Source organism: Microcaecilia unicolor, chromosome 8 (genome assembly GCF_901765095.1).
Source record: "Microcaecilia unicolor chromosome 8, aMicUni1.1, whole genome shotgun sequence".
NCBI classification, from domain to species: domain Eukaryota; kingdom Metazoa; phylum Chordata; class Amphibia; order Gymnophiona; family Siphonopidae; genus Microcaecilia; species Microcaecilia unicolor.
Window position 1 is genome coordinate 64,580,236 of NC_044038.1, and position 18,550 is coordinate 64,598,785.

Genomic DNA, 18,550 nt, shown 5'->3' on the forward strand with positions numbered 1-18,550 from the left:
AAGTTCTGATTCCATTCTCTTCCATATAGGGATCCTCTGTGTTTATCCCACTCATTTTTTATTTCTGTCACTGTTTTTGTCTCTACCACTCGCATCAGGAGAGCATTCCAGGCATCCACCACCCTCTCTGTGAAAAAGTATTTCCTGATATTCCTCCTAAGTCTACAATCCTGCAACTCAATTTATATCCTCTAGTTCCACCCAGCTTTTCAAATTATTTCAGTTTAGTGGTCTAGCTGGGCCCCTCTTCACTGACAAAATATATGCACTTATAAGGATGCTCTTAAGTACATGTGGACATTTTCACCTTGAACAAATAAACTTTTACAATCCAAATGGACATGAAAAGGTTTCAATAGCCACTTCTGTCAGTTCTGCACTTGTGAGACACTCTTCTCCTTCATACAAAATTCTATCTACCCAGAACAATTATGTCAGGAGAGATGGGGCAGGAGAACAGACTGTGTGAGGTGGAGGGGGCAATCGCTCTCACAGAGAGTCTGCTAATTCCAGGACACAAAACAAATCCCAACGACACAAGGCCTTCCTCAACCCAACCACTATATCCACTGCGTGATACTTCAGCTTATCACTAGCAGCTGAGGAAAAATTAATCCATTTCAAAAAGAAATGCATGAGTTAAAGCTTTGTCCAGGTTAAGACCGTCAGTACTATAATGCGGCAAAACTCCGGCAAGACCCCCTCAGAAAGTCACTATCTCCCTGTGCTGAATCTCAGCCTCTAAGCGCTCTGAGATAAGTACAGTTTGCCACGTGTAAGGGCTATACCATGCTGTGCAAACAGACACCACTACAGAAAACAAGATTTCATTAGGAAGGGGATTCTATGGCAGATGTGGACATTGTACTACTACTCATGTACACTCACACAGAAATTATGGGAATAGAAAGGAAAGGGATTTTGGACTGGACTCGGGCCTTTTTCAGTAGTAGCTCAGGCTGTCAGGTACAGTAGATATTCCCCGTCCCCCGAGGGGGGGGGGGGTTAAGTGATCTGCCCAAGATCATAAGGAGCAACAGCAGGATCTGAATTGGACTTCCCTGGTTCTCAGCGCATTGCTCTAACCATCAGGATATTCTTCTATTCTTGTACTCTAGATACACCAGATAAAATACAGATAATTTGTATAAAGAAATAAATACTTACATAAAAGTGAAACAAACACTGTTTGATAAAATGGTCTTTGAAACACTAAGAAGTGATAAGCCAGCGATGTTCCCTTCAAAGTTCCCCTTCTATAGATATGTTCTTAGAGCGCTCACAGTGATGAGTTTGATCAGCCTCCCAAGCACAGTATATTCTATAAATCAGTACTGTACCCAAGTGTCTACATTCCTTCAGACTTCTTTCCTTCCTCCTGGCCTCTGTCACTGCTCCTTTCAGAGGTTAAAGACCTGTTGGAAACAAAAAGCAGGATGAAGTATCAAGTTCAGGTGATCTCTGAGTGTAGAACTTCAGACAGCCTCTTCAAAACAATCTTAATGCCTAGGTTTCAAGTTACTTTTTGCAGTAATCCACTCTTGCTTCTTCAGAGCACCTAATCCAACTTCCTCTGCCTGCAATACATCAGATCATGAGTGTCCCAGTTTTGAGCTCACCCACCCTGATAGGTTACATTCTTTAGCCTAGTTAATGGCAGCTGTTAATTGTCAGCTGTAGGTGATGAATTGACAAAAATGCATCAGAAATTTGTTTGAAGTCTGGTGCTAGAGGTACATGTTGCTATCTACTCAATCAAGTGCAGATGATCAGAAGCTCTGTTCTGTTCCAAACAGTGCTCTAAAATTAGTGTGGGACCAGCACTATGATCAGAGCTAATAGCATGCAAATTTAGGCACTCTATTAGCTCTGATCATAGGGTACAATCCTGCAGAAGTTGTTTGACAGGACTGGCTGCCTAAAAAAAAAAAAAAAAAAAAGCCCAGACCTGTCAAACAGCAGAAGAGGATTGACAGGTCTGGGATTTTCTCCTGGATCTGTCAAACCTAAGCCTGCCCCCTGCCCCCAGAAATACAAGGCCTGTGTGGACCCCCCCCCCAACCCCACAAACACTACAAAAAACCCTGATGGTCCAGTGGGACCACTAGCCCCCAATCCCAACACTAGCCCTCCATACCCGCACCAGCACCCCCCATGGCCTGCCTCAAAGTTGGAGGAGGGAGAGACTAGCACGCTCTCCCTCCTCTGCTGGCACCTCCTCAAAATGGCAGCGCCCCGCCCTGCCCGGTGCATCCTGGGATGTGCTGGGTGGGGTTTAACGTAACTTGTTTCACGGCTGTGATCCTGGGACGCAGGCAAACTCAGGCACTAGTCCGGCGCTCATGGCCTCTAGCGCCTGCGCTTGCTTCTGATCATCGGCCCATGAATTTGTTTACGTAGATTCTTAGTTTGTGTTTATTCAACACCCTAAGTCATTTTATAAAAAGTACAATGAATCCCTTTCTTGAAAATCAAATGTAAGCCGATACCTGAGGCTTACATTAGAATCTGAATGGCTGAAAGAGGCCTTGATTAAGGATTCCTGGCTCCTTGTGCATTAAGGGGCCATTCAGTTCCTTCTCTCAGGAAGTTTCAGGGTACAGATACCCTCCCTTCCTCTATCTGTACCCATCTAGAAAGTTCTAAGATGCTAAGTACAAGTGTGTCCGCCTTCATACTGTGTGTCATGAAAGTGCTGGTGCTGTGTCTGCGCACCCAGGGTCCACAGCGAAATCGTAGAGTCGAGAAAGGAAAACATTTCCCTCACAAGCTTCCATTTATGTCCTTTCACTGCTAGCAGAGCTTTTCTAATTTTTTATGTCATGGTTATTCATTTGTGTCCCGATGCTCAGAAGCAAACGTGGGTGCTAGAGGCCATTAGAGACGAACTAGCACCCACTTTAGTGAGTGCAGAATGATCAGACACTCTGGGTGGGAAACGAGCGTGGCAGAGATTAGTGCAAACAGCATGCTAATGTAGTCAAACGCATGCTAATGAGGTCATTTCCTATTCCCTCCCAATGCTCAGAGAACAGCACACAAAACAAAGCCACCTTAACGCCTTAACAAATTATGCCAGCTCAGAGGGTATTTGAAGAGAGGATTTCTCCTAATTCTTTCTTTAAAATCTGTACATTTTTATACAAAATTGGGACGCAGAAGGAAGCCCAAGCGCCAGTAATGAGAAACAAATGTACACGGGTCTAAGCAAATCCGAAAGTGAAAGCACACATTGGCATCTGTTTCCTGTATTTAAATATAAAAGCCTTCCAATTAAAAAAAAAAACCATGAAAATCTCATGTTTAAAGGCGCAGAAAACAGAAGCCAATGTGTGCTTCTCATTCAGGTTTTGCCTGGCGCATGTGCACAGGAGCTAGGCTTACCACCAACTGTTATAATCCAATCTTGCTGTTCCTACGCCATATTCTTAAAACATCTCTTCTGTGCATGTGCCAAGCACATTCCCCCTCGTTTTCGTTTTAACTGTGTGCATATAATTTGCATACCATTTCCTTTGAGCACTGGCAAGCTAATTTTTTGCGCTGTTCCGGCGGTATTAAAGCAGAGAGAAAAAGTTATCTGGTCTTTAATGATCTGTTCCCAGAGCCCCATCAGGATATGGCTTAAGCCAAGATGCTGTTATGTATCAATTACACAAAAATTCATCTGTTCAAAACCACTAATGAACAAGAACATTCATGAGTGTGTCTGTGCATTTTGTGAATGTTTCATTCACTGGTTTCTAAATGATATAAACAAAAGAAGAAAAAGGAATGGAAACTACATCAACCAAAGCAAAACAGAAAAAGCACACAAGGTCTTTTAAGACTGGGACAATAGATGAAAGTTTATTCAGAAAATGACCTGACACAGGTTGTGTTTCGATGAGAATCCACCTACATAAGTACATAAGTATTGCCATACTGGGAAAGACCAAAGGTCCATCAAGCCCAGCATCCTGTTTCCAACAGTGGCCAATTCAGGTCACAAATACCTGGCAAGATCCCAAAAAAAGTACAAAACATTTTATACTGCTTATCCCACAAAGTGGATTTTCCCCAAGTCCATTTAATAATGGTCTATGGACTTTTCCTTTAGGAAGCCGTCCAAACCTTTTTTAAACTCCACTAAGCTAACCGTCATTACCACATTCTCCGGCAACGAATTCCAGAGTTTAATTACACGTTGAGTGAAGAAACATTTTCTCCGATTCGTTTTAAATTTACTACATTGTAGTTTCATCGCATGCCCCCTAGTCCTAGTATTTTTGGAAAGCGTAAACAGACGCTTCACATCTACCTGTTCCACTCCACTCTTTATTTTATAGACCTCTATCATATCTCCCCTCAGCCGCCTTTTCTCCAAGCTGAAGAGCCCTAGCCGCTTTAGCCTTTCCTCATAGGGAAGTCGTCCCATCCCCTTTATCATTTTCGTCGCCCTTCTCTGCACCTTTTCTAATTTCACTATATCTTTTTTGAGATGCGACGACCAGAATTGAACACAGTATTTGAGGTGTGGTCACACCATGGAGTGATACAAAGGCATTATAACATCCTTATTTTTGTTTTCCATTCCTTTCCTAATAATTCCCAACATTCTATTTGCTTTCTTAGCCGCAGCAGCACACTGAGCAGAAGGTTTCAACGTATCATCAACAACGACACCTAGATCCCTTTCTTGGTCCGTAACTCCTAACGTGGAACCTTGCATGACATAGCTATAATTCGGGTTCCTCTTTCCCACATGCATCACTTTGCACTTGCTCACATTAAACGTCATCTGCCATTTAGACGCCTAGTCTCCTAGTCTCGTAAGGTCCTCTTGTAATTTTTCACAATCCTTCCGCGATTTAACGACTTTGAATAACTTTGTGTCATCAGCAAACTTAATTACCTCACTAGTTACTCCCATCTATAGGTCATTTATAAATATGTTAAAAAGCAGCGGTCCCAGTACACACCCCTGGGGAACCCCACTAACTACCCTTCTCCATTGAGAATACTGACCATTTAACCCTACTCTCTGTTTCTATCTTTTAACCAGTTTTTAATCCACAATAGAACACTACCTCCATGACTCTCCAATTTCCTCTGGAGTTTTTCATGAGGTACTTTGTCAAATGCCTTCTAAAAATCCAGATACACAATATCATCAGGCTCACCTTTATCCACGTTTGTTCACCCCTTCAAAGAAATGTAGTAGATTGGTGAGGCAAGATTTCCCTTCACTAAATCCATGTTGACTTTGTCTCATTAATCCATGCTTTTGGATATGCTCTGTAATTTTGTTCTTAATAATAGTCTCTACCATTTTGCCCGGCACTGACGTCAGACTCACCAGTCTATAATTTCCCGGATCTCCTCTGGAACCTTTTTAAAAATTCGGCGTTACATTGGCCATCCTCCAATCTTCCGGTACCACGCTCGATTTTAAGGATAAATTACATATTTCTAACAATAGCTCCGCAAGCTCATTTTTCAGTTCTATCAGTACTCTGGGATGAATACCATCCGGTCCAGGAGATTTGCTACTCTTCAGTTTGTAGAACTGCCCCATTACATCCACCAGGTTTACAGAGAATTAATTAAGTTTCTCCAACACATCAGCTTCGAATACCATTTCCGGCACTGGTATCCCACCCAAATCTTCCTCGGTGAAGACCGAAGCAAAGAATTCATTTAATCTCTCCGCTACGGCTTTGTCTTCCCTTATCGCCCCTTTTACCCCTCGGTCATCTAGTGGTCCAACTGATTCTTTTGCCGGCTTCCTGCTTTTAATATACCTAAAAAAAATTGTACTATATGTTTTTGCCTGCAACACAATCTTTTTTTTCGAAGCCCCTCTTAGCCTTCCTTATCAGCGCTTTGCATTCGACTTGACATTCCTTTTGCTGTTTCTTATTATTTTCAGTCGGTTCCTTCTTCCATTTTCTAAAGGATTTTCTTTTAGCTCTAATAGCTTCCTTCACCTCACTTTTTAACCACGCCGGCTGTCGTTTGGTCTTCCATCCTCCTTTTTTAATACGCGGAATATATTTGGCCAGGGCTTCCAGGATGATGTTTTTGAACAGCATCCACGCCTGATGTAAATTTTTGACCTTCGCAGCCGCTCCTCTTCTTTTCACCATTCTTCTAATTTTATCATACTCTCCTTTTTTAAACGCTAATGTATTTGATTTCCTATGTATACTTACTTCAAAGCTAATATCAGATCCGATCATGTTATGATCGCTGTTATCAAAAGTAACATTAAAAATATATAAAATATATGTAAGATACATATCATACATCATAAAAGCTCACACTAAAAATAAATTCCCATGGGTAACTCACATACAAATAGGTAATCACATAATAACATTTGCTTACCTTTGAAATTATAACTGTAATAGTAAAAGAAAACATAAAAATGCAATGCTATCTTATGAATATAAAATTAAAATATGAAATATACATATCAATAAAATAATAGACAAATGACTCTTTAAAACAGAAAGCTAAATTGAACCACCATATACACTGCTGCCTATCCTACCAAAAATGTCCCAAATTCATTGTTATGTCTTCTTGGAAAATAATGAGTAAGCCGAATCTATCTTGAAGAGTAAAAGATAAGCAATCAAATGGAAACTAGCAAGAACATGCTTTCAGAGGGCGTTCACCATCAACAATAAATCTTTAATGACATATCATATGCACACTACAGAAGAACATGCTTTCAGAGGGCGTTCACCATCAACAATAAAACTTGAAATAATTACATATCATACGCACGCTACAGACAGACTCTTTAGCCTACAGCAGTCTTTGTTTCCATTATTGATGTAGATACATTTGGTGTATAATATGTGAATGAAACTTTAAATAATGATATACGCACACTACGGAAGAACATGCTTTCAGAGGGTGCAATTAGAAAAGGGCAATGAAAATGATAAAGGGGATGGGACGACTTCCCTATGAGGAAAGGCTGAAGCGTCTAGGGCTCTTTAGTTTGGAGAAGGGACGGCTGAGGGGAGATATGCTAGAGGTCTATAATGAGTGGAGTGGAACGGGTAGATGTGAATCGCTTGTTTACTCTTTCCAAAAATACTAGGACTAGGGGGCATGCGATGAAGCTACAAAGTAGTAAATTTAAAACGAATCGGAGAAAATATTTCTTCACTTAACATGTAATTAAACTCTGGAGTTTAAAAAGGGTCTGGACAGCTTCCTAAAGGAAAAGTCCATAGACCATTATTAAATTGACTTGGGGAAAATCCACTGCATATTTTGGGGATAAGCATCGTAAAATGTATTGAGCTTTTCTGGGATCTTCCCAGGTATTTGTGACCTGGATTGGCCACTGTTGGAAACAGGTTACTGGGTTTGATGGACCTTTGGTCTGTCCCAGTGTAGCAATACTTAGTAATTATAAGTTTTATTGTTGATGGTGAACTCCCTCTGAAAGCATGTTCTTCTGTAGTGTGCGTATGATACGTCATTAAAGATTTATTGTTGATGGTGAACACCCTCTGAAAGCATGTTCTTGCTAGTTTCCACAGGATTGCACATCTTTTACTCCTCAAGATAGATTTGGCATTTGTAGTATGTCATTATTTCGAAGATTTCTTACTTATGTTTTTGTTTTTTGCCCATTATTTTCCAACAAGACATAACAAAGAATTTGGGACATTTGTGGCAAGATATGGTGGTTCAATTCAGCTTTCTGTTTTAAAGATTAATTTGTCTATTATTTTATTGATATGTATATTTCATATTTTAATTTTATGTTCATAAGATAGTATTGCATTTTTATGTTTTCTTTTACTATCACAGTTATAATATTAAATGTAAATATATGTTATTATGTGATTACCTATTTGTATGTGAGTTACCCATGGGAATTTAATTTTTATGTTAAATCATTTTTATTGCAAAATAAAGAAAAACACATTGTTACAGGAACACAATAATCATAACTTGTTTTATATAAACTTCCCCCCCAACCAACCCCTTTCCCTCCCCCCTTTCCCCCCTACTCACCCGGGAATTTAATTTTTAATTGTGAATTTTTATTGATGTATGATATGTTACCTTACATATATTATATATATATATTTTATGTTATTTTTGTAGATGCAGGCGGATTCTCGCCGAAACACAGCCCATGTTGAGTCATTTTCTGAATAAACTTCAATCTATTGTCCCAGTCTTGAAGGTCCTTGTGTGCTTTTTCTGTTTTACTAAGTGATATAGAAATGTTGGATGCACACTGAGGGTAATTTTATAAAGGGAGGGCCTATTCTAGCATGATAGTTTAAAACGTGCCTATATGTTAGGAGCGATCATTTACACTAGCCATAAAACTGATAAATACACCTAGACTTTAACGAATGTGCATTGTAAAATACTATATTATATGTGCATGTATAAATGTGAATCCCACCTACAAAGGATGTACCATCAAATATTTGTGTATACTCACAGAACAGTGCACAGAAGGAACATGGTCCTTTATGCAAGTGTGTGTCAACTGACACATTTACGAGAAGTGAGTATGGCGTTTACAGGCATGGTTGCTGCTTAAATCCATGCTGCTCCTTACAAAATTTTCTTCATATCAAAGAATAAGGTAAGTTGTAAAAAATACATACACTATGAAAAAGCCAAAAATAAAACAGAAGCATGAAGATAAATTCAATTTTGGAAATGTTAAGGAGGGGTTTAGAGCCTGGCATAAGCCCACAGCAACCAAACTTAAGTCTTGCTTATCTGAGGTCCTTTCCTCAGTTTTGGGGAAACTATAGTCTCATATTGCTAGTAATAGTTTGAACAGGTTGATTTTTGCAATTGATATGTAATGGTAGTGAACAATCCACTTCCCGGTTGTTGTTATCACACTGTGATACCTACAAGCCTGGAGCAGATTTGCTCTCTGTCCAGACCTGTAGGTCAAACCACAAGACTTCACGTTAAAAGCACTCCAGAATTCAAGTGGCAGGAAAACACACACAAGCCCATCTTTCAATCCACTTCTGGAGAAATAACAGGATTTAGTTTTATTTTTGCTTGTTTTTGGATTTAGCTCAAACCTTTCTAATAGTATTTAAAGTTGTACCATTTCTCTGTCTCCATTCCTAGAAGGCAATGGCAAATGAAGTGATTTGCCTGAGGTCATAAGGAATGTCAGTGGGATTAGAACCTTGGCTTTCCTGGTTCTTAGCCCATTGCGCTAAGCACCAAGCTACTCTTCCACTAAGCTCTTCCCTCTCCTATTTAGATTCATAACCAGAGATAATGAATAAATGAATCTGAAGCTGTAATGCAGATTCTCAGAGTGAAACTGATATTAATAAAATTTAAAAATAAGCCCCAAAGAAAATTGAACATCTTTTATATACCAAAGAAACTCAAACTTCAAGCTAGAAAAACAAAAGGGTGTGAAACTGATCAAGGGTAAACATACTTTAATAGTCTATTTTCAGACTGTGATATCAAAACTTCTGTGTTCTCATTTCCTATAACAGGGGATGTGAGACCAATCACATTCCTTGCAAACAACAATAAACAAGACAACAAGATAAACATAACATTTATTGAAAATACTTGGCAGCAGCTTAGCCTGTTGGTGGAAACCTGTCTTACCCGAGCTATGAATAAGTGCAACAAATATCAATGAACCTCCTGCCATGCCTAGCTAGGAGGTCAACACAGTAACCATACAAAATTATCCCTAACTCCAGCATACCAGCTGGAGCAAGGTACAGGCCTAGACCTCTAGTTCTGTAGAGCAAGCATAGACCTAACATTGACTGCTGGGAGAATATTAAGGTCTACTTCAAAAGATGGGTACCCCCACAAGCTGTGACAAACTCAACTTTGTCAACTGCTGGGGAAGGAGGGGAAACAGGACTCCTCTGAGTTGGAAAAGCCCTGCTCCATGGAGGTCCCGTCTTAAAAAAAACTCACCTGCAGCTCTTCCCCACCAAGGAACAGGAAGGATCTGATAGGCAGATTCTTTCCCACCACAGCTCAATTGAAAGTTGCCAGCCAATCCTGATCAGGATTGTCTGCAGGTGACTCTGCTGCCCAGCATTCCCAGCACCTGTCCGGTGTTCCCTTTGACCCGGCCTGGGCAAGCTAAGCTTCACCTGAAGCCCACCTTCGCTGCCCAGGCTGGCATCAGGGTGAAGCTCACATCCCCATTATACTCTGTTTCCGGACAAGTCGGTCACCCTTTGTCTTTTCTAATGAGTTGACTCACACCTCGTTGTCCTATGGATTTAAAAGTGTTTTACACACTGAACAATAATCTCTCTGGTTACACCTGCTGAAGAGAAACTGCCCTTTGGACTGCTACTACTACTTATCATTTCTATAGCGCTACTAGACGTACGCAGCGCTGTACACTTGAACATGAAGAGACAGTCCCTGCTCGACGGAGCTTACAATCTAATTAGGACAGACAAACAGGACAAACAAGAGATAAGGGAATATTAAAGTGAGGATGATAAAATAAGGGTTCTGAACAAGAGAATAAGGGTTAAGAGTTAAAAGCAGCATCAAATAGGTGGGCTTTAAGTTTAGATTTGAAGACGGCCAGAGATGGCGCTTGACGTACTGGCTCAGGAAGTCTATTCCAGGCATATGGTGCAGCAAGATAAAAGGAACGGAGTCTGGAGTTAGCGGTGGAGGAGAAGAGTACAGAGAGATTTACCCAGTGAATGGAGTGGAGAGGTACTGAGGAGCTGCAGAGTGAATGCACTTACATTTATGGAATGTTTGTACGTTTGGGAAGCTTGCCAGGTGCCCTTGGCCTAGATTGGCCGCTGTCGTGGACAGGATGCTGGGCTCGATGGACCCTTGGTCTTTTCCCAGTGTGGCATTACTTATGTACTTAAGAGGAGTTTGAACTGTATGCGGAAACGGATAGGAAGCCAGTGAAGTGACTTGAGGAGAGGGCTAATATGAGCATAATGACACTGGTGGAATATTACTTGTGCAGCAGAATTTTGAACAGATTGAAGAGGAGAGAGATGGCTAAGTGGGAGACCTGTGAGAAGCAAGTTGCAATAGTCTAAGCGAGAGGTGATAAGAGTGTGGATGAGGGTTCTGGTAATATGCTCAGAAAGGAAAGGGTGAAATTTGGTGATATTATAGAGAAAGAAACAACAGGTTTTAGCACTCTACTGAATATATGCACAGAAGGAGAGGGAGGAGTTGAATATGACCCCAATGTTATGAGCTGATGAGACAGGAAGGATGAGAGTGTTATCCACAGAAATAGAGAATGGGGGAGGAAGAGAGGTTGGTTTAGGGGGAAAGATAAGAAGCTCAGTCTTGGCCATGTTTAGTTTCAGATGGTGCTGAGACATCCAGGCAGCAATGTCAGACAGGCAGGCTGATACTTTGGCCTGGATTCCTGCTGAGATTTCTGGTGTGGAGGGGTAGATCTGGGAGTCATCAGCGTAAAGATGATACTGAAAACCATGGGATGAGATCAGAGTACCAAGGGAAGAAGTATAGATGGAGAAAAGAGGTCCCAGGACAGATCCCTGAGGTACACCAACTGTCAGTGGGATAGAAGTAGAGGAGGATCCACTAGAGTATACACTAAAGGTATGCTGGGAGAGATAAGAAGAAAACCAGGAAAGAACAGAGCCCTGAAATCCAAGTGAGGACAGCGTATCAAGGAGTAGGCTGTGATCAACAGTGTCAAAAGTAGCAGATAGATCGAGAAGGATGAGGATAGAATAGAGACCTTTGGATCTGGCCAGGAACAGATCATTGGAGACTTTAGCAAGCGCTGTTTCAGTTGAATGAAGGGGGCGAAAGCCAGATTGAAGTGGATCAAGAATAGCTTGAGATGAGTGGAGTGGAGGAGTGGCCTAGTGGTTAGGGTGGTGGACTTTGGTCCTGAGGAACTGAGTTTGATTCCCGGCACAGGCAGCTCCTTGTGACTCTGGGCAAGTCACTTAACCCTCCATTGCCCACCGCATAGAGCCTGTCATGAGTGGGAAAGCGCGGGATACAAATGTAACAAAAAATAAAATGAAAGAAAATCAAGGCAACGGTGGTGAACAGCACATTCAAGTATCTTGGATAGGAAAGGGAGGAGGGGGATGGGGCAATAGTTGGAAGGACAGGTAGGGTCCAATGAAGGTCTTTTTTTTAAGGAGTGGTGTGACTACGGCATGTTTGAAGGCATCAGGAACAGTCACAGTGGAAAGTGAAAGATTGAGGATATGACAGATAAAAGGGACGACAGTAGGAGAGATAGTATTAAGTAGATGGGTGGGAATAGGATCAGAGTAACAGGTAGTTAGTTTTGAGGAGGAAAGAAGATGTGTAGTTACCTCTTCAGTGATTTCAGAAAAGGAGGCAGGGGTTGGAGGGTTGAGAGAATGGACTAAGGGAAGGAGAGGTGGAGGTGACCTGGTTGAGAATTCAAGTTTAATCTTGTGAACCTTATCATGAAAGTAGTCAGCCAGAGTATGGGGGGAAAGTGAAGGGGGAGTTGGAGGTGAAGGCACTTTGAGGAGAGAGTTCAGTGTGGCAAAGAAACGTCAAGGGTTTGAGCCAACAGAATTTGTCAACTGGAAGTAATAGTCCTGTTTGGCAAGTAAAAGAGCAGACTGGAAGGAGGTCAGCAAGAATTTGAAATGTATGAAGTCAGCATGGGCACGGGATTTCAGTCAAAGGCATTCGGCAGAGTGGGCACAGGAACGTAGGTAGCGGATTCTAGAGGTCAGCCAAGGCTGGGGTTTAGTACATTTTACAGAACGGGAAATGGGAGCAGCGAGAGTATCCAGAGCAGAGGAGAGAATAGTATTATAGGAAGAGACAGCCTCATTGACAGACTTGGATAACATAGTGGTAGAGATTTGAAACACTGGAGGACAGAGTAGAAGGGTCAATAGCCTGAAGATGACTAAATGTATTGGTTAAGATTGGAAGAGACTGGGGAGGAGGGTGTTTAAGTGGGAAAGTTATCAGATGATGATCAGAGAGGGGAAGATTTGAGGCACAGAAACTGGAGAGTGAGCAGTTTGAGAAGAGGATAAGATCAAGACAGTGGCCATTCTGGTGAGTGGGGGCAGTGGAGCACAGTTGAAGATTAAAAGAGGATGTTAAAGCAAGAAACTGAGAAGCATAAGAGTCAGAGGGATCATTAGCATGAATGTTAAAATCCCCAAGAATGAGGGAAGGAGATGAAGGTTCAAGAAAGAAGGAAAGCCAGGCATCAAAGTCAGTGAGAAAGGAAGAAAGGGACTTATCAGGGGGTCGATAAATGACTGCTACTTGGACTGAATGTTTACATTGTTTTGTGATTAACCCATTCGTGCCCAATGTTCCCATAATAAGCCAATTGGGAACACTGGGCACTAATGGGTTAATGGTCCTTAAAGCACGGCAGCAGGGTCACCTAACAGCCCAGTACTTACAGAAGCACTAAGGAGCTGTGCTGGATCAAATCCCAGCTCAGGATCCTGCCATTTTCACTGTTTAGTGTTGCGGCCAAACAGTACACACAAAAAAGAAGCACCCCTACCTGGCAAATAATCAGCAAAACAAAGTAGGGACCAACAGGCCTAAATTACATAAGGTCAACTTGGAGAAATTCACTAAGTTGGGGGTAATCAGTGCAATTTTTGGGGTCCTGCCAGATGCTTGTGATGTTTTATTATATGCATTTTAATCTTGTAAACTGCTTAGCGTTGGCTTCATACACAATATATCGTAGAATATACCTGTCAATACCATCGATTACGCAAAACTACTTGACTGTCTAGACCCAGTGGACAGAACCTGGACCAACTTCGAGACACTATTGGATGATACCATCTCCCAAACGCTCAAAAGGTTCGCCAAGTCTCATTGTAAATTAGACACATGCCCTAACAACCAAATAAAGTCTGCCCCTCAACAGTTCATATCCGACCTCATGGAGCACTTGAACTACATGCTACAAAATGGACTCTTCCCAAAGGATAAAGGAAATATTCTACTCACCCCTATACCCAAGGACACAAAGAAAAGTTCAAGCGACTTTAACTACCGCCCAGTAGCATCTATTCCTCTGATAACCAAATTAATGGAAGGTATGGTGACCAAACAGCTCACCAACTACTTAAACAAATTCTCAATATTCCACAACTCCCAATCAGGATTTCGACCTAACCACAGCACTGAAACAGTACTAGTTACCCTCATGTCAAAATTTAAACAAGAGATCGCAACCGGCAATAACATACTTCTTCAACAATTTGACATGTCCAGTGCTTTCGACATGGTTGATCATGGAATACTACTACACATCCTTGAATACTTCTGAATTGGAGGCAACTTTCTCAATTGGTTCAAAGGCTTCCTAACCACACGATCATACCAAGTGGTATCTAACTCGAATACCTCAGCCACATGGATACCTGAATGTGGAGTTCCCCAAGGATCTCCCCTCTCGCCGACCCTCTTCAACCTAATGATGACACCCTTGGCCAAACTACTATCCAACCAAAACCTCAATCCATACATATATGCAGATGACGTAACGATCTACATCCCATTTAAACATGATTTAAAGGAAATTACCAACAGCACAAACCAAAGCTTCCATATTATGCATTCATGGGCAGATGCATTTCAGCTGAAACTTAATGCAGAAAAAACACAATGCCTTATACTCACCTCACAATATAACACGAGCACATTCACCACCATAAACACACCACACTTGTCACTTCCCCGTCTCAGACACACTGAAAATTCTTGGAGTTGCCATTGATCGACATCTTACACTTTAAAGTCATGTGAAAAATACAACCAAGAAGATGTTCCATTCAATGTGGAAACTAAAAAGAGTAAGACCTTTCTTCCCAAGGACCATCTTTCGCAAAATGGTACAGCCAATAGTGCTTAGTCACCTAGATTACTGCAATGCACTTTACGCCGGATGTAAAGAGCAAATCATCAAGAAACTCCAAACCGCACAGAACACCGCAGCCAGACTCATATTTGGAAAAACAAAATATGAAAGTGCTAAACCCCTAAGGGAAAAATTACACTGGCTTCCAGTCAAAGAACGTATCACGTTCAAGGTATGTTCTCTAATTCATAAAATCATTCACGGAGATGCCCCAGCCTACATGTCAGTCCTGGTAGACTTGCCACCCAGAAACGCTAAAAGATCATCCCGCACATTCCTTAATCTTCACTTCCCCAGCTGCAAAGGTCTCAAATACAAGCTAACACATGTGTCAAACTTTTCTTACCTGGGCACACAGTTATGGAACGTATTGCCGCGCAAATTAAAAACTATTTGGGAACTAACTTTCGTAAATCCTTGAAGACACACCTCTTCAACAAGGCATACCACAAAGATCAGCAGCTGTAAATGTGACACTTCGCCACCTTACCTATATCAGAATTGTCCTTTATCATAAATGCTTGTTTAAATTCTTTATTATGCTATTCACGCTCTTTATGCAACACTGATTGTTATCTTCCAATCTTTATCTACCAATAACGATACACTGTAAGCCACATTGAGCCTGCAAATAGGTGGGAAAATGTGGGATACAAATGCAATAAATAAATAAACAAACTTGGGACATAGATTAGTCATTGTTGGGATACAGGTTACTAGACTCAAAGCAGGTGTGTAGTTACGGGGTCCATGGGGTTCTGGGCCCCCGCAAATTTCATCTGAGCCCCTGGTTCGGCTGGCTTGGGGTCCCCAACCCCCGCCAGCTGAAGCCTTCTTCAGCACCGGTCTCCGGCACAGCCGCGTTTGCTGCCCTGCTCTTCTTTCTTCTTGCTCCTCCTGTGCATGCTGACACTCCTTTATGTGAAGGGGGGGGGGGGGTGACGTAGTCACTTTAAATTTGTTATTTGTGGCTAATTTTATTATTTTTGAAATGTATTGGTAACCTTTTCTCAACTTGTGTCTTCAATAAAAGTTTTCAACTACAAAGGTAACACAATGACTAAAAATGTAATTATTTAACTTTAAAACACAATCTTAATACTCATTTGTTAAATGATAATATATCCTTAAAAAACTGATGGTGTGCTTTGACAATTTTTGCACCTTGTCAGTGTGCCACAAGTTGAAAAATGTAGAAAATCACTGGTTTAGGTGGTGCGCAGGAAGAGTCAGATTTCCACAGAAATGTTTACTGCTCCTCAGCAGGTATAAAAACATTTGTGGTCTTCATTTTAGGTGCAATTTGAAAAAGACACACTGGCCAATTCCATAGGCACTTCGAGGGGGTGCAGTAGGACTCTATTCTACAAAGGAACACACGCACCTAGGTTCTGTTACAGAATACTAGTATATTCCAGTATTGATGTCCATAACATCTAGGTGCCCGCGCTTCTGTCAGAACTAATGTGAGCACAGCAGGGGCATGCGAAATTTACACTAGACTGCAAGTTATGTGTGTAAGCAGCAGCCCTGCCCATGTCCCACCCTATGTTCCCTCTGAGCTGGATGGTGGGTGCTGTTTCACTATCACATTTTCAATAGTGAGGGACAGGCAAGATGTGCAGGACTCCAGAGAATCTGCATGTCCCTAGTGATTGAAAACACAATACTGAGATAGGTAATGCACCTAGCAGTTGGAAAAACAAATCCCACGAGACTCACGAGAGGAACACACAGAAGTGGACCAATGACTCCAGAAACTGGGGCAACTACATTGAATGATATACAAACTTTAATGCCGACTCGACACAGATCTGTTTTGGTCACAGGCCTGCCTCAGGAGTCTTTTATAGTCTGTATTTGGATGTATAGTCCTTTCTATAAAATGGGGTCTTCAAAAAGACCTTTGTGATGCAAAATAAAGGAGAAATTAGACCTTACCTGCTAATTTGCTTTCCTTTAATCCCTCCGGACCGGCCCAGGATTGGACTGATGGGTTGTGCACGCCTACCAGCAGGTTGGAGACTGAGAAAAAAAACTCTGACTCTAGCGAGCCAATAGGAGCCCTGGTCATGTGACCCTAGCCTCAGTATTTTCATAACAAAGCAGAAAGAACAAACAGTCTGTGCCTCAAGGAATTCAAGCAGCCAGAGAGCACTAGTAAGTACGTGCTCTTATTATAACGGCTCACCGAGTACCCTAACCAGAGCATCGGTATGGCCAGACTATCCTGGCTCACCACGTACTCTAACCAGAGCAGCGGTATGGCCTTATCACAATGGCTCACCGAAAACCTTAACCAGAGAATCGGTATGGCCTTATCACAGTGGCTCACCGAATACCCTAACCAGAGCATCGGTATGGCCCAATCATTGTGGCTCACCACGTACTCTAACCAGAGCAGCGGTATGGCCTGCATAGAAAATGCATCATCTTTTTTTTTTTTTTTTTTTTAAACTTGCAAACAAAACAGCTCTGCAACCAACAATTGAACATAGAAACTTAGACAGAAATATAGAACACGGGAGGGGCCTGGGCCGGTCCGGAGGGATTAAAGGAAAGCAAATTAGCAGGTAAGGTCTAATTTCTCCTTCCTTAGCATCCCTCCGGACCGGCCCAGGATTGGACTGATGGGACGTAACAAAGCAGTAGTCCTACGGGAGGGACCCCAGCAGACCCGCTGAAATCACTCGCGACGCAAAAATCGCCTCCTGCCGACACTGCACATCAAGCCTGTAATGCTTAGAAAACGAATGGAGAGAGGACCAAGTCGCTGCCTTACAAATCTCCGCTGGTGGAACCAATGAACACTCGGCCCAGGACGCCGCTTGCCCTCTAGTTGAATGAGCTTTAACAGAGTTCGGGACAGCTTTACCTGCCAAAAGGTAGGCTGACCCTATCATCTCCTTGATCCACCTAGACAATGTGGGCTTAGAAGCCGCCAACCCCTTACGGTGACCGGCCAACAGTAGAAAAAGACGGTCCGTGCGTCGAAAATCTTCCGTAACTGCGAGATACCGCTTAAGCACTCTTTTAACATCCAGAGTATGTAACTGTCGCTGTTCCTGCGTCCCTGCGGCCGATCCCAAAACAGGAAGAAACACTGACTGGGACAGATGAAAACGGGATACCACTTTAGGCAAAAAGGAGGGAACCGGATGAATAACCACACGCTCCTTGGAAAACTGTAGAAAAGGAGATCTGCATGAAAAAGCTTGCAACTCTGAGACTCTCCGAGCCGATGCAATGGCCACCAAAAACACTGTCTTAAGCGTTAGATCCTTCAAAGAACATGCTTGCAAAGGTTCAAAAGGTGGTTTCGTGAGAGTCGAAAGAACCAGATTAAGATCCCAAGATGGAAAGACTGATCTTACCGGAGGACGAAGAAGGCTGACTCCCTTTAAAAAACGAGCCACCTCCGGAAGACAGGAGAAAGATTTACCTCGAATCCGACCTCTAAAGCAGGAAAGAGCTGCCGCTTGCACCTTAAGAGAAGAAAGAGACAGCCCTTTATCCAACCCTCGCTGTAGAAAATCCAACATCTGAGGCACAGATGCTCGAAACGGAAGGATGTCAGCCTCTGCACACCAGGCCTCAAAAATTCTCCAAGTACGAATATAGTTTAGCGAAGTGGAACGTCGA

General features: G+C 42.1%; 1 protein-coding gene across 3 annotated transcripts in view; it reads right to left on the bottom strand.

Annotated features, from left to right (window-relative positions):
* LOC115475558 (heme oxygenase 2-like) overlaps positions 1 to 18,550 on the bottom strand; it is a 117,688-nt gene that overhangs the window by 50,102 nt on the left and 49,036 nt on the right. Inside the window, exons 1-2 of one of the 3 annotated variants that reach the window (XM_030211363.1) lie at positions 1,523 to 1,622; positions 1,341 to 1,415 (exon numbers count right to left, since the gene is read on the bottom strand). The exons of 1 other annotated variant lie outside the window; for it this stretch is intronic. The gene's annotated coding sequence lies outside the window, so the exon portion shown is untranslated. One more of the 3 variants, XM_030211364.1, reaches the window with a different exon arrangement.